Here is a 15345-nt window from a genome sequence, read left to right as displayed (position 1 = left end):
GGTCTGGACCGATGGCGTTGCAGGAAGAGCAGGAAACCCCAGAGCTCCTGTGGCTCCCTCATCTGATTTGCCTGCAGGCAGCAAGGATCATTCCCAAGTGTCATCCCCTGGCTCCGTGACTCGGGGAGGTTGTGTTCCCCCAAAGGCCAGGGGCCGCTTTGTGTTGCAGCTCACGGAAGTCCAGCTCGGTGGTGCTGGGTTTGGTTTTTGTGTGCAATGAAGGCACTAAAAAATTCCCCTCCTTCACTGGCACAGCCCTGGAGCGGGAGCAGATTCCCCTTATCCCGGAGTTATCCCGCTCCTGCCCTGGATCCCTGCGGTGCCGTGTGTTCTCCAAGCTCACAGCACTGCTGGCTCTAAACAAGAAAAACAATCCCTGTTCCTTCTCTTCTCCGTCCTTGATGTTCCCAGGCCCTGCATCTCCCTGGCTATTCCCTGTGGGAGTCTTCATCTCCATCCCACCTTATCCCGATCAAGTAAGGGTCTGAGACGTGTTTAGCAGCAAATGCATTCTTGTAAAGAAAGCCAAGAGCAAGGAGCGTCCAGGTGCAGAGAAGTCTTTAGAAAAGCATTCCAGACGTGCAAATGAGGGTTGTGTCTTCCTGCATGTCCTGTTGTTTTTTCTCTGTCAGGTTTTGGAAGGGTTTTCTCTCAGTGATTTCCTGCAGTCCAGGTGCGTCCCTTCTTTTGTCCAAATCCAGTGCCAGAGGATCGAACAACTGACGAGTGGGGTCTGGGATGAAAACGGTTCTCCTAAAATGAGGGAAACAATGCTAGAAGAGAAATGAGCATCCTTTTAATGCCTGGAATAAAAATGCTGGAAAAGGGCAATTTTATTTGATATGGTGTCTTTCTCTTTTTTTTTTTCCATGGCTAAAACTGCACGGTGAGCAATCAGAGCAGAAATATGAAATGCAGGAGTCTTGGATTCCACAGTGGGATTAACTTCCCTTTTCTGCTCTCTTTCAGGACAGGAAAAAACCACTGAACTCGCCCCATCTTTGGGACCAAGAGCTTTGGTGTTGGAGTAGGCAAAGCCAGCTAGGGCCCCCCTTGTCCTGCCCATGGTGTGGGTCAGGGACAGGCTCCTCTTCTCCTCTGTGCTGGGATGAACTGCCTAGGGAATGCTCTTTCTGACAGGCCGGTCCTAGCCCCGGCTACTGGAAATGGGCAGAGGTGAAGAGGCAAGTGCCAGAGTTCCTTGGGGATGATGGAATTGTGGTGTTTGGCTGTGCCCAGAGGGGCAGGTTGGGCATTTTTGTGTGTCTGAGGACCGGTTTGGGTGCTGGGGAGCCCGGGGAGCCGAGCTCTCAGTGCATTCCCAGCTCTCCCGGGAGTGGGAGCTGGTGCAGGGCTGGGTGACAGCCTCTGGTCGGGCTCGGGGCAGGCCCTGGGCCCGGCACAGACACGCTGGGGTGGTTTGGGGCCGCTTGGGGAGCCGTGGGAGGCAAATGAGGGATGGTGCTGGGCGGAGCGATCGGCCTGCGCTCGTGTCAGCGCAGCCGTGCAGGGCACTGGGATCTGGGTAAAACACCGGCTCTCCTGGTGTTCAGGGAGGCAAGGTCTGAGGGACTGGATTTACTTGGGACTTTCCAGGACAGCAGGAAGAAGAGGAAATGTGGTGCCAGAGGTGCGTCCCATCCGGTTGCATTTCCCTCTTTCCCATTTCCATTTCCTCCTCAGTGCAGGTGTCCCCTGCAGCCCATGAGCACGGGGCCGGTGACAACTCCCTGTCTGTAGAGGGATTCCTTATGGAACAAGGGCAGATGACACTTGTGTGAGGCTTACGACTGTTAGAATTAGACCGGGATGGGTTAAGAAAAAGAAAACTAGAATGGTGTGTTCATCTTACTGGTCAATTAACAAATAGAATCCACACTTCTGTAAGAAAAAATACAGTGTATGGAGCATATAGAAGAAGCTGGTTTTGCCTGCTGCTGCTGCTTGGCTTTATCATGTAACCCCATTCGAACTCTGCCTTCAAGACAGCTGTGAGACTGTGAAATAAAGAACTCAGCAGAACAGCAGCCTCCTCTGCTCTTTCACCCTGGTCCGAGAGGGAAGGGTACCCTGTCAAAGGCTCAACACTTGCCTTTCTGACTTTGTTTCTAAATTTCTACCTTTCTAATTTTGTTTCTAATTTTTTTTTTCTTTCTAACTTTGTTTGTTTTTAACTTTCGACCTTTGGAAATTTGTTTGTTTCTTGTATTTTACCTCTTTGTTTGTTTCTAAATTTCTGCTGTTGTAACTTTGTTTCTAACTTTCTACTTTTTACATTTCATTCGTTTTTAACTTTTTACCATTCCTCCCAGCGAGGGATGTGTGCAGAACACTAAAACCTGTTAAGTTCTTCACTTTTACATCTATAGGCAAGTGCTACTGATTTAGATGTAAATTCATTTTGAAATGAGCCAGCCCTCTCTCTCTACTCTGTCGCATACAGGAATATAAGAAGCTGGGAATAGAGATCAGCAAGTTTTGCGAATAACGAGCCGGCGTTTTTCTGTAGGAAGGAAAGAAGCAAGTGCCTGGCCCCAGGAGCCGAGACGCTCGGGCTGCAGGAGCTGCAGAGCGCCCAGAGGCGGCTTTTCCCTCTGCTCTGTCCCTGCCCCCGGGCTGAGCTGGGCGGCGCTGCTGCCGCCTGGTGGCGAGAGCGCGGCACTGCCGCCCCCGACACGGCGCCCCGGCGCTGCTGCCGCCCGGTGCCGGCTGAGCCGAGAGGGCGGGCGGCGGCCTCGGTGGCTGCCGAGCGTGGCAAGGGCAAGGAGCGGGAGCGAGCGGGGCGGTGTCTGTCAGCGGAGGGGAGGGGCGAAGGGCGGCTCGGAGCGCCGAGGGACACGGCCGTGCGTGAGCGGGGCCACAGCTATGGAAAGGAGTGGGCGCCGTGCGGGGCGGTGACCGCGAGGAATGACAGGGCGGGGGGCGGGGCCGGTTTTGCCGGGCAGCAGAGGCGCGGTCGCAGCGCGACCTGGGCGGGGGGCACCGGGCGGGCACGGTCGGAATCGAGCCGCCCGCGTGTCGCTCTCAAGGAGGCGGCTCGGAAAGGAAGGCGCAGTTGGGCGCTCTCGGGACGGCGTTAAGTGACGTTTTTATTAGAACCTGCCAGGACCTTGCAGAGGGTGGTTTACACTTCCGCCACACTCAAGATGGCGGACGCACTAGGCCCCTTTGAGAGGTGTCCCTGCCGATGCCTGCCGCCGGTCGCGGAGCAGTCGCCCGCCTCCGGCGCCGCTGACCCCACCAGCCGTGTCCTCGCACCGGGAAGCACCGCGGAAAATCTCGCGGAAAGCGCGGGGCCGGCGTCGGAGTCCGGGCCGGATTCAGGCAGCCGAATAGACGCCCTTGTGAGGAGCGGCGGGGGCCCTTAAGTGTACCACACTAAAGATGGCGGCTCGACCGGAAGTGGCTTCTGCCAGCACCCAAGATGGCGGCGAAGGGCGGAAGTTTCGTCACCGCCACACTAAAGATGGCGGCCGTGTACGCTGTTTTCTGACCTTCTCAATATGGCGGCAGGGAAGGCCCCCCCCAAGGTGCGTCTATTCGGCTGCCTGAACGCAACGCCGACGCCGACGCCAGCCCAGCGCTTGCACGCAGATTTCTGAGGCGTTTCCCGCTATGCGGACACCGACTGTGGGGTCAGCGGCGCCTGGGGCAGGCGGGAGCATTCAGGCAGTCGAATAGACGGAGCGGGGGGGGGGGGGGGGGGGTCCTTCCGGCCGCCATCTTGAGAAGGTCGAATAGCCACTGACCCGATCGCCACATTGGTGCGGTCCCGGTGACTTCCGCCCTTCTTCGCCGGGAGCGGCAATGGCGGGGAGCCCGGGGAGCAGCGCGGCCGGGCCGGGGGCACCGAGGCGGGTGCTCCGGGCTCGGAGGTGAGCGGGGAACGGGGACAGCCCCGAGCGGACGGTGGGGGCCGCGGGGGATCGGTATTCCGGCCCAGGGATGGGTGTCCCGGCACAGGGATGGGTGTCCAGGCACAGGGATGGGTTCCTGGACTATCTAATAATATTATATAACGATCGTACAAGGAGATCTATATAAAAAATCCTCCATTGTCATCCTTCTCCCAGCCCCTCTGTGTTTTCAGGATCTTGGGGGAAGAGTTTGGGTCTGGACAAGGCTCTCGGGCACAGGGTGGGATTCTTGGGGTGCAGGGCCAGGATTTGGACTCGATGCTCCCTGCGGGTCCCTTCCAGCCCAGGAAATGCTGCGATCCTGTGCCTCTGAGGGTGAAATAAAGGGCACCGGTGGGGTTTGTGCCCGCTGTGTTCACGGCCCCGCCGGCTCAGGGCGGGTTCAAGGCGCAGCTGCCCCGAGCCAGCGGGACCGGCCGGGGCTGCTCGCTCCCGGTGCTGCCGCCTTGTGGGGAGAGCCCGGCACTGCAGCCCGCACAGGCGCTGGACCACGGGATGGGCGTGGAACAGCAGCGCAGGGAGTGCTGAGGCAGCGCAGGGAATGCTGCGGTCCCAGGGAAGGCTGAGGCGTCCCCTGCTCGGGGCACTCGGCAGCAAATCCCTGATGTTGAGCAGAAAAAGGAAAGTTCTGGGTTAATGGGAGGAGGTTTCTGGAATGGAGCTGGGACAGGTGCTGATCCACGCATGGAATCACGAGGTGGTTTGGCTTGGAAGGGACCACCAAGATCCTTTACACTCTGTTTGTTGTCTGGTTCCACAGCAAAGACCATCCAGAACTGCCACCTCACCCTCACGGACAGCAGGAATGTCTTCCATAGCTCTTGTTTCGGAATGGGAATGGCTGTTGGGAGCTCTGGCAGGACCAGGTAAGAAGAGAAATGGGATCATTCTGGCTGCTGCTGGAGGTGGTTTTCTGCTTTCAGGCTGTTCTTCTCATTGATCCTTTCACAGCAGTGTTCTAGGGCACATTTGAGGGTAATTCCAGGAATTTCAAACCAGATAAAAACTGGTGGGGCAGAAATGTGCACCTGATCCATTTCTGGTAATTCCAAGCTTCTCCCACAACACCGTTCCAGGGGAAAGCTGATGAAAGGGTAAAGATGCAGAGGAACAAGTGCTGTAAACCCCCCATGCGCTCTTGACAGAGCAAACCTTGCAGTACTCCCAGCAGATCTCTTGGAGAAAGTGTGGGATCGCAAGGTTTTCCGGGAAAGCAAAACAGGGGCGGAGATGAGGGAATAGGCTTCCAGTTCTTCCTTTAGCTGAAAGCCTGGGGGAATTGAGAGGGGCCACAAGAACTGTTTGTGTAGGAAAATGGGAGTTTGGGGGCTGAATCTGAGTTTCTCTCTGGGGCGTTTTTGAGGGAAAAGCTGAGGTGCTGTTTAAGGGAGAGAGTGCACATTTTTGGGATGGAAAAGGTTTGATCAATATTGTAGAGGAAGTAAAATGTTGGGGGTAAAAGTGGATGCAATCTGGAGGGGACAGAAGGAATATTTTGGAGGCAAAATGGGGAACTCAGTAGTGGACAGATGGGGAACATTTTGGGGGCAACACTTGACAAACTCTCTGGGGTGGAGAACGAAGACATTGAGGGAAAAATGAGGTGATGAGCAGTGGGCACGTAGGGAAGGTCGTGGGGGTAAATGTTGAGAAAAGCCCCATGGTATTCAAGAAATCCTTGGAAGCAGGACTGAGGAATTCAGTGGTGGAAAGATAGAGGAATTTTGCAGGGGTAAAACTTCCAAAGATCTAAGAGTTGAGAGTGAGTGTTTTTAGGTAAAAAGGATGTCTTGTTGAAGTTGGGCGTCTGGATTGTGGCATTTGTGGATCACAGGGTGTTTTTGCAGAAAGTAGGAGAAAAAGAAGACTCCCAAAGCCTCGGTAGCTGTGTTAAGAAATCCCTCGCAGGGAAGAAAGGTACCTAAACCTCCTAGAAGTAGGGACTAATTAGCACGGGAAGGGGAAAACCCACCCCCAGTGGGAGAGAGCCCGCCGGGTAAGGGAAGAGAAGGATGCCCTTAAGAAGGAGCAGGGAAGGTGAATTTCTCGGTTTGCTAAAATGTATCAAAAAGTTTGGAATCTGGGTCTGTGTGGAGGCCGGGATTTTCTCGGCCATATGCAGAGCCCAGCATTAGGAATAAAGTTTTGATATCCTTCCAGCACCCAAACGCAACAGAGGGAATCCTGGAGGAGGTGGAAAACGCTGTCCCTCCGTCGGTGGAATTCCTGGGAAATGGAAAGCAGCAGAAGCAGCAAGAACAGAGTTGGAAGCAGGCTCCAGCCGGGTAAGGCAGACACCAAATCCTTTGGAACTGGGCAGGGGTGGGAAGAATTAATTCTTACATTCGTAGCCCATGGATTCCTGAGCAGGATCCCGGCAGGGAAGACTGCAGGGATCAGACTGGGGACTGATCCCAGCTGGGGGCATGAGCCTTGGAATTGGCTGAAGGGAAGAAAGAGGGATCCTTTGAGCACAAGGATCAGCTGTCAAATGCGGAGATGGCATCAGACAATTCCTCGGGAGGGTTTAGTTCCTGGGCCAAATCGATCTCCTGCCTTGTGAAGGAGCTCAGAGACCTGGGAAGAGCCCAAGCAACGCAGGGAATGCAGTGGCAGATAAAACTGCCGGGGAGCGGTGGGGAAAAGCATCGAACAGGGGGCCTCGTTTTGTACAGGAACGGTACAAACAAATGTCCAAAAGAGCAGGAATCCAATGGGATTTTACGTATTCCTCGGAGACCACAATCCAGTGGGAAGGCTGAGAGAAGGAAACAAAGCCTAAAAAGGCAAATGAGCCAAATCCTGCCCAAAGCCTCCAATGGCCACATTCCCTGGCATTGCTGAGGACTTCAGCCGAGCTCCAGGCAAAAGGTGAGCCCCTATGGAATCCTTTCTGGGAGACCATATCCAGCTGGGACCCTTCCTGGAGAAGGCCATGGGATATGGGTTATCCCAGGTCCAGAGAATATGTCATTTCCTTGGAAAAACACTTGGATCACTGCATCACTTTCTTGTTTCAGGCTCACCAGTCAGCCGGGCTATCCAAGTCCATCCTCCCCAGCGGGGAGAGCGGGAGCACGTCCGGCCATGGAGAATTTCTGGGAGAGCCCGGGAGAAGAAAGAAGGCTCCAGCTTCACAGATCTGTGTCATAACCCATCCTGTCGGCCGCTCCTGTTTGATCCCGGTGCATTTGTCCTCTTGGATTCAACCTGAGCGGCGCTAATTGCTGGCAATGAAGCAGCCTTTGGTACTTCTTTTCCACGAAACCTCTCCATCCTGCCCTTCAATCCTGTTGCGAACACGGGGAAAACCCGAAACTCCGTTTTTTCCCCTCTCCCCTTCACTTTGCCTCCTCTTTTCTTGCAGGCTTTGGGCTATCCAGGCTTGCATGTGGATTAGGCAGAGCAGCCTGTAAGCTCAGCTCCAGGTGGGATTGCAGCGGTGTTGGAAGCACCAGGGATTCTCCCAAGGTTTGGTGTGAGGAGCTGCATCTTGGGAGGGGCTGGGATTTTGTGCACTTCTGGGGTTTTTTTTTCCTGTTTGCCTTTTGGGCTGCCTCAGAGAAAAGGCTGAAAACCGAAGAAGCTGAGGGGGGGTTCCCAAATTCCTTTCCAGCCCTTCAGAGGAGGCACAAAGCCACGTGCAGCTGAGGAAAGGGATGTGAGGAGAATGGCAATAATGGAGCCTTGGGACTCTGCACTTCATTCTTTTCACGTGTTTGGAGGTGCAGGAAATGCCAAACCCCACAGGAATTCTGCGTCTGTAACATCGGGTGCAACCTCTTGAAACCCAAGTGCTCAGTGGGGTTTTCCCAAGGGTAAATCCCGATGTGACATGGCAAAGCTTCAGTGAGGATTTCCAGGCTCGACTGCACAGCTTTTGGGAAAGCTCAGTAACCAAACAAGAGCAGATTTCTGTCGGATTTGGATCAAACGTGGCGTTTAAATCTGGGACAGCTCAGCTCCCCGGGTGGGAAAGTGCTTGGAGTAGCCGAGAGCTGAGCCGTTGTTGAGAATTCCAAGCGTTGTGTCCTTACGCTCCTTAATACAGCGTTTAAATAATTGATCCTGAATGGAGACAGTATCAGAGGGCTTTGTTAGAGGGGCAGGGATGTTTTTTCACGTGGCAGTGTGTCGGGATAGTCAAGACTCCTTACGTCAGAATTAATTGGTCTTCCTTCTTTTCCCTTTTGTTCTTTCTAGATTGTGGCTGAGTGGGGAGAATATTTGGGATAAAGAAACGAAATGCCCGAGGGAAGCTTCGTGTTCCCGTGGGGATGCTTTAGGCGCGTGCAGCTTCTGAGCTGCACCGAGGCTCCCCCAGAAGCCTTCCGAAGCTGGAAGGGCCGGGGAAGAGAATTCCAGGAGAGGTGTGGGAAGCGCTTTCTGCCAGGTCTGGACAGCACCGAGGTGGGAATGACTTCAAAGTGTTCCTTGTCCCTGTCCTGTTCCCAGCCCAGGACAAAGTTGGTGTTCCCTGAGCGGCTGCGGTTCCCTGGATGTGGCAGGAGGAGGTCTCTGCCGGGGAGTGGGAGAAATGTCCCTGCCCGGTGCCGTGTCCTTGGCGGGCAGAGAGCGCCGATCGTGGCAAGGGGGGTTTGTGAGTGTGGAATCAATCCTAGCTCCTTTTTAAGGGGGTGTTTTAATGAGTCATCAGCAGGGACCACTTTTAGCCAGCTTTAGTTGAGTTCCTTTTGCACAGGTTTCATGTGGCTTTGATGGTGAAATCACCAAACCCTGAAGTTTGCCAAATTACCCCTGAAAAGCTTTAATGAACCAATCCTGAGGGAACTGGGGATTAGGTATCTGGGATCTTATGGCCCTTTGAGGCCATGTTGGGTTTACCCCCTGATTTTGGTGCCGAGGGAAACTCCAAGTTAAGAATAATCCAAATATGAAGCACTTCTCACAAAACTCAGCTTTGCAAACCTTTATTTGGGCTAAAAGAGAAAAGATGGGAATGCCCTTGGCAGAAAAGCAGCTGTGAGGCACAGCAGGCTTCAAATGCCTGTCAGCAGGAGCTCCAGGAGAAACGGCTGCTGGCTGCGGGCATCCTGGGCTTTCCAGGCAGGTTTTGTAGCGGATTGCAAGGCAGTTCTCCTGCCTCTGGGGGGTGGCACCTGCATCCCACTGGAAAGGGAAAATGTGGAGAGAGCGGCAAGCGGGAAGACGGTTGCTGATGTGTGTCCTTGGATTGCAGTTCCTCCCGGTGGGTCTGTGCTGCTGGAAGTTTGAAGGAGATCAGTCCTGGAGTACGTGTGGGTTCACCGGTGGGGTTTGGGAGCGACGCTGGACATGAAATTCCAGGGATGTTCCCCTTGCTGGAGTGAGAAGCAGTGGAAGCACTTTGCTGTGTGCTTCTTCATCGCCTTCACCTCGGTCCCCTGGGGCTCCAGGTAATCCCCTCTCACCTTTGCTTTTCCAAGGGTCTCTAAATGAGGGCTTGAGCTTTGGTGCAGCTCCCTTTACAGGGAAGATCTGTTCCAGGAAAGGTCTCCTGGTCTGGACCGATGGCGTTGCAGGAAGAGCAGGAAACCCCAGAGCTCCTGTGGCTCCCTCATCTGATTTGCCTGCAGGCAGCAAGGATCATTCCCAAGTGTCATCCCCTGGCTCCGTGACTCGGGGAGGTTGTGTTCCCCCAAAGGCCAGGGGCCGCTTTGTGTTGCAGCTCACGGAAGTCCAGCTCGGTGGTGCTGGGTTTGGTTTTTGTGTGCAATGAAGGCACTAAAAAATTCCCCTCCTTCACTGGCACAGCCCTGGAGCGGGAGCAGATTCCCCTTATCCCGGAGTTATCCCGCTCCTGCCCTGGATCCCTGCGGTGCCGTGTGTTCTCCAAGCTCACAGCACTGCTGGCTCTAAACAAGAAAAACAATCCCTGTTCCTTCTCTTCTCCGTCCTTGATGTTCCCAGGCCCTGCATCTCCCTGGCTATTCCCTGTGGGAGTCTTCATCTCCATCCCACCTTATCCCGATCAAGTAAGGGTCTGAGACGTGTTTAGCAGCAAATGCATTCTTGTAAAGAAAGCCAAGAGCAAGGAGCGTCCAGGTGCAGAGAAGTCTTTAGAAAAGCATTCCAGACGTGCAAATGAGGGTTGTGTCTTCCTGCATGTCCTGTTGTTTTTTCTCTGTCAGGTTTTGGAAGGGTTTTCTCTCAGTGATTTCCTGCAGTCCAGGTGCGTCCCTTCTTTTGTCCAAATCCAGTGCCAGAGGATCGAACAACTGACGAGTGGGGTCTGGGATGAAAACGGTTCTCCTAAAATGAGGGAAACAATGCTAGAAGAGAAATGAGCATCCTTTTAATGCCTGGAATAAAAATGCTGGAAAAGGGCAATTTTATTTGATATGGTGTCTTTCTCTTTTTTTTTTTCCATGGCTAAAACTGCACGGTGAGCAATCAGAGCAGAAATATGAAATGCAGGAGTCTTGGATTCCACAGTGGGATTAACTTCCCTTTTCTGCTCTCTTTCAGGACAGGAAAAAACCACTGAACTCGCCCCATCTTTGGGACCAAGAGCTTTGGTGTTGGAGTAGGCAAAGCCAGCTAGGGCCCCCCTTGTCCTGCCCATGGTGTGGGTCAGGGACAGGCTCCTCTTCTCCTCTGTGCTGGGATGAACTGCCTAGGGAATGCTCTTTCTGACAGGCCGGTCCTAGCCCCGGCTACTGGAAATGGGCAGAGGTGAAGAGGCAAGTGCCAGAGTTCCTTGGGGATGATGGAATTGTGGTGTTTGGCTGTGCCCAGAGGGGCAGGTTGGGCATTTTTGTGTGTCTGAGGACCGGTTTGGGTGCTGGGGAGCCCGGGGAGCCGAGCTCTCAGTGCATTCCCAGCTCTCCCGGGAGTGGGAGCTGGTGCAGGGCTGGGTGACAGCCTCTGGTCGGGCTCGGGGCAGGCCCTGGGCCCGGCACAGACACGCTGGGGTGGTTTGGGGCCGCTTGGGGAGCCGTGGGAGGCAAATGAGGGATGGTGCTGGGCGGAGCGATCGGCCTGCGCTCGTGTCAGCGCAGCCGTGCAGGGCACTGGGATCTGGGTAAAACACCGGCTCTCCTGGTGTTCAGGGAGGCAAGGTCTGAGGGACTGGATTTACTTGGGACTTTCCAGGACAGCAGGAAGAAGAGGAAATGTGGTGCCAGAGGTGCGTCCCATCCGGTTGCATTTCCCTCTTTCCCATTTCCATTTCCTCCTCAGTGCAGGTGTCCCCTGCAGCCCATGAGCACGGGGCCGGTGACAACTCCCTGTCTGTAGAGGGATTCCTTATGGAACAAGGGCAGATGACACTTGTGTGAGGCTTACGACTGTTAGAATTAGACCGGGATGGGTTAAGAAAAAGAAAACTAGAATGGTGTGTTCATCTTACTGGTCAATTAACAAATAGAATCCACACTTCTGTAAGAAAAAATACAGTGTATGGAGCATATAGAAGAAGCTGGTTTTGCCTGCTGCTGCTGCTTGGCTTTATCATGTAACCCCATTCGAACTCTGCCTTCAAGACAGCTGTGAGACTGTGAAATAAAGAACTCAGCAGAACAGCAGCCTCCTCTGCTCTTTCACCCTGGTCCGAGAGGGAAGGGTACCCTGTCAAAGGCTCAACACTTGCCTTTCTGACTTTGTTTCTAAATTTCTACCTTTCTAATTTTGTTTCTAATTTTTTTTTTCTTTCTAACTTTGTTTGTTTTTAACTTTCGACCTTTGGAAATTTGTTTGTTTCTTGTATTTTACCTCTTTGTTTGTTTCTAAATTTCTGCTGTTGTAACTTTGTTTCTAACTTTCTACTTTTTACATTTCATTCGTTTTTAACTTTTTACCATTCCTCCCAGCGAGGGATGTGTGCAGAACACTAAAACCTGTTAAGTTCTTCACTTTTACATCTATAGGCAAGTGCTACTGATTTAGATGTAAATTCATTTTGAAATGAGCCAGCCCTCTCTCTCTACTCTGTCGCATACAGGAATATAAGAAGCTGGGAATAGAGATCAGCAAGTTTTGCGAATAACGAGCCGGCGTTTTTCTGTAGGAAGGAAAGAAGCAAGTGCCTGGCCCCAGGAGCCGAGACGCTCGGGCTGCAGGAGCTGCAGAGCGCCCAGAGGCGGCTTTTCCCTCTGCTCTGTCCCTGCCCCCGGGCTGAGCTGGGCGGCGCTGCTGCCGCCTGGTGGCGAGAGCGCGGCACTGCCGCCCCCGACACGGCGCCCCGGCGCTGCTGCCGCCCGGTGCCGGCTGAGCCGAGAGGGCGGGCGGCGGCCTCGGTGGCTGCCGAGCGTGGCAAGGGCAAGGAGCGGGAGCGAGCGGGGCGGTGTCTGTCAGCGGAGGGGAGGGGCGAAGGGCGGCTCGGAGCGCCGAGGGACACGGCCGTGCGTGAGCGGGGCCACAGCTATGGAAAGGAGTGGGCGCCGTGCGGGGCGGTGACCGCGAGGAATGACAGGGCGGGGGGCGGGGCCGGTTTTGCCGGGCAGCAGAGGCGCGGTCGCAGCGCGACCTGGGCGGGGGGCACCGGGCGGGCACGGTCGGAATCGAGCCGCCCGCGTGTCGCTCTCAAGGAGGCGGCTCGGAAAGGAAGGCGCAGTTGGGCGCTCTCGGGACGGCGTTAAGTGACGTTTTTATTAGAACCTGCCAGGACCTTGCAGAGGGTGGTTTACACTTCCGCCACACTCAAGATGGCGGACGCACTAGGCCCCTTTGAGAGGTGTCCCTGCCGATGCCTGCCGCCGGTCGCGGAGCAGTCGCCCGCCTCCGGCGCCGCTGACCCCACCAGCCGTGTCCTCGCACCGGGAAGCACCGCGGAAAATCTCGCGGAAAGCGCGGGGCCGGCGTCGGAGTCCGGGCCGGATTCAGGCAGCCGAATAGACGCCCTTGTGAGGAGCGGCGGGGGCCCTTAAGTGTACCACACTAAAGATGGCGGCTCGACCGGAAGTGGCTTCTGCCAGCACCCAAGATGGCGGCGAAGGGCGGAAGTTTCGTCACCGCCACACTAAAGATGGCGGCCGTGTACGCTGTTTTCTGACCTTCTCAATATGGCGGCAGGGAAGGCCCCCCCCAAGGTGCGTCTATTCGGCTGCCTGAACGCAACGCCGACGCCGACGCCAGCCCAGCGCTTGCACGCAGATTTCTGAGGCGTTTCCCGCTATGCGGACACCGACTGTGGGGTCAGCGGCGCCTGGGGCAGGCGGGAGCATTCAGGCAGTCGAATAGACGGAGCGGGGGGGGGGGGGGGGGGGTCCTTCCGGCCGCCATCTTGAGAAGGTCGAATAGCCACTGACCCGATCGCCACATTGGTGCGGTCCCGGTGACTTCCGCCCTTCTTCGCCGGGAGCGGCAATGGCGGGGAGCCCGGGGAGCAGCGCGGCCGGGCCGGGGGCACCGGGGCGGGTGCTCCGGGCTCGGAGGTGAGCGGGGAACGGGGACAGCCCCGAGCGGACGGTGGGGGCCGCGGGGGATCGGTATTCCGGCCCAGGGATGGGTGTCCCGGCACAGGGATGGGTGTCCAGGCACAGGGATGGGTTCCTGGACTATCTAATAATATTATATAACGATCGTACAAGGAGATCTATATAAAAAATCCTCCATTGTCATCCTTCTCCCAGCCCCTCTGTGTTTTCAGGATCTTGGGGGAAGAGTTTGGGTCTGGACAAGGCTCTCGGGCACAGGGTGGGATTCTTGGGGTGCAGGGCCAGGATTTGGACTCGATGCTCCCTGCGGGTCCCTTCCAGCCCAGGAAATGCTGCGATCCTGTGCCTCTGAGGGTGAAATAAAGGGCACCGGTGGGGTTTGTGCCCGCTGTGTTCACGGCCCCGCCGGCTCAGGGCGGGTTCAAGGCGCAGCTGCCCCGAGCCAGCGGGACCGGCCGGGGCTGCTCGCTCCCGGTGCTGCCGCCTTGTGGGGAGAGCCCGGCACTGCAGCCCGCACAGGCGCTGGACCACGGGATGGGCGTGGAACAGCAGCGCAGGGAGTGCTGAGGCAGCGCAGGGAATGCTGCGGTCCCAGGGAAGGCTGAGGCGTCCCCTGCTCGGGGCACTCGGCAGCAAATCCCTGATGTTGAGCAGAAAAAGGAAAGTTCTGGGTTAATGGGAGGAGGTTTCTGGAATGGAGCTGGGACAGGTGCTGATCCACGCATGGAATCACGAGGTGGTTTGGCTTGGAAGGGACCACCAAGATCCTTTACACTCTGTTTGTTGTCTGGTTCCACAGCAAAGACCATCCAGAACTGCCACCTCACCCTCACGGACAGCAGGAATGTCTTCCATAGCTCTTGTTTCGGAATGGGAATGGCTGTTGGGAGCTCTGGCAGGACCAGGTAAGAAGAGAAATGGGATCATTCTGGCTGCTGCTGGAGGTGGTTTTCTGCTTTCAGGCTGTTCTTCTCATTGATCCTTTCACAGCAGTGTTCTAGGGCACATTTGAGGGTAATTCCAGGAATTTCAAACCAGATAAAAACTGGTGGGGCAGAAATGTGCACCTGATCCATTTCTGGTAATTCCAAGCTTCTCCCACAACACCGTTCCAGGGGAAAGCTGATGAAAGGGTAAAGATGCAGAGGAACAAGTGCTGTAAACCCCCCATGCGCTCTTGACAGAGCAAACCTTGCAGTACTCCCAGCAGATCTCTTGGAGAAAGTGTGGGATCGCAAGGTTTTCCGGGAAAGCAAAACAGGGGCGGAGATGAGGGAATAGGCTTCCAGTTCTTCCTTTAGCTGAAAGCCTGGGGGAATTGAGAGGGGCCACAAGAACTGTTTGTGTAGGAAAATGGGAGTTTGGGGGCTGAATCTGAGTTTCTCTCTGGGGCGTTTTTGAGGGAAAAGCTGAGGTGCTGTTTAAGGGAGAGAGTGCACATTTTTGGGATGGAAAAGGTTTGATCAATATTGTAGAGGAAGTAAAATGTTGGGGGTAAAAGTGGATGCAATCTGGAGGGGACAGAAGGAATATTTTGGAGGCAAAATGGGGAACTCAGTAGTGGACAGATGGGGAACATTTTGGGGGCAACACTTGACAAACTCTCTGGGGTGGAGAACGAAGACATTGAGGGAAAAATGAGGTGATGAGCAGTGGGCACGTAGGGAAGGTCGTGGGGGTAAATGTTGAGAAAAGCCCCATGGTATTCAAGAAATCCTTGGAAGCAGGACTGAGGAATTCAGTGGTGGAAAGATAGAGGAATTTTGCAGGGGTAAAACTTCCAAAGATCTAAGAGTTGAGAGTGAGTGTTTTTAGGTAAAAAGGATGTCTTGTTGAAGTTGGGCGTCTGGATTGTGGCATTTGTGGATCACAGGGTGTTTTTGCAGAAAGTAGGAGAAAAAGAAGACTCCCAAAGCCTCGGTAGCTGTGTTAAGAAATCCCTCGCAGGGAAGAAAGGTACCTAAACCTCCTAGAAGTAGGGACTAATTAGCACGGGAAGGGGAAAACCCACCCCCAGTGGGAGAGAGCCCGCCGGGTAAGGGAAGAGAAGG

The sequence above is a fragment of the Corvus hawaiiensis genome, chromosome 12 (genome assembly GCF_020740725.1).
Source record: "Corvus hawaiiensis isolate bCorHaw1 chromosome 12, bCorHaw1.pri.cur, whole genome shotgun sequence".
NCBI lineage: Eukaryota > Metazoa > Chordata > Aves > Passeriformes > Corvidae > Corvus > Corvus hawaiiensis.
This window is presented reverse-complemented; position numbering follows the sequence as displayed.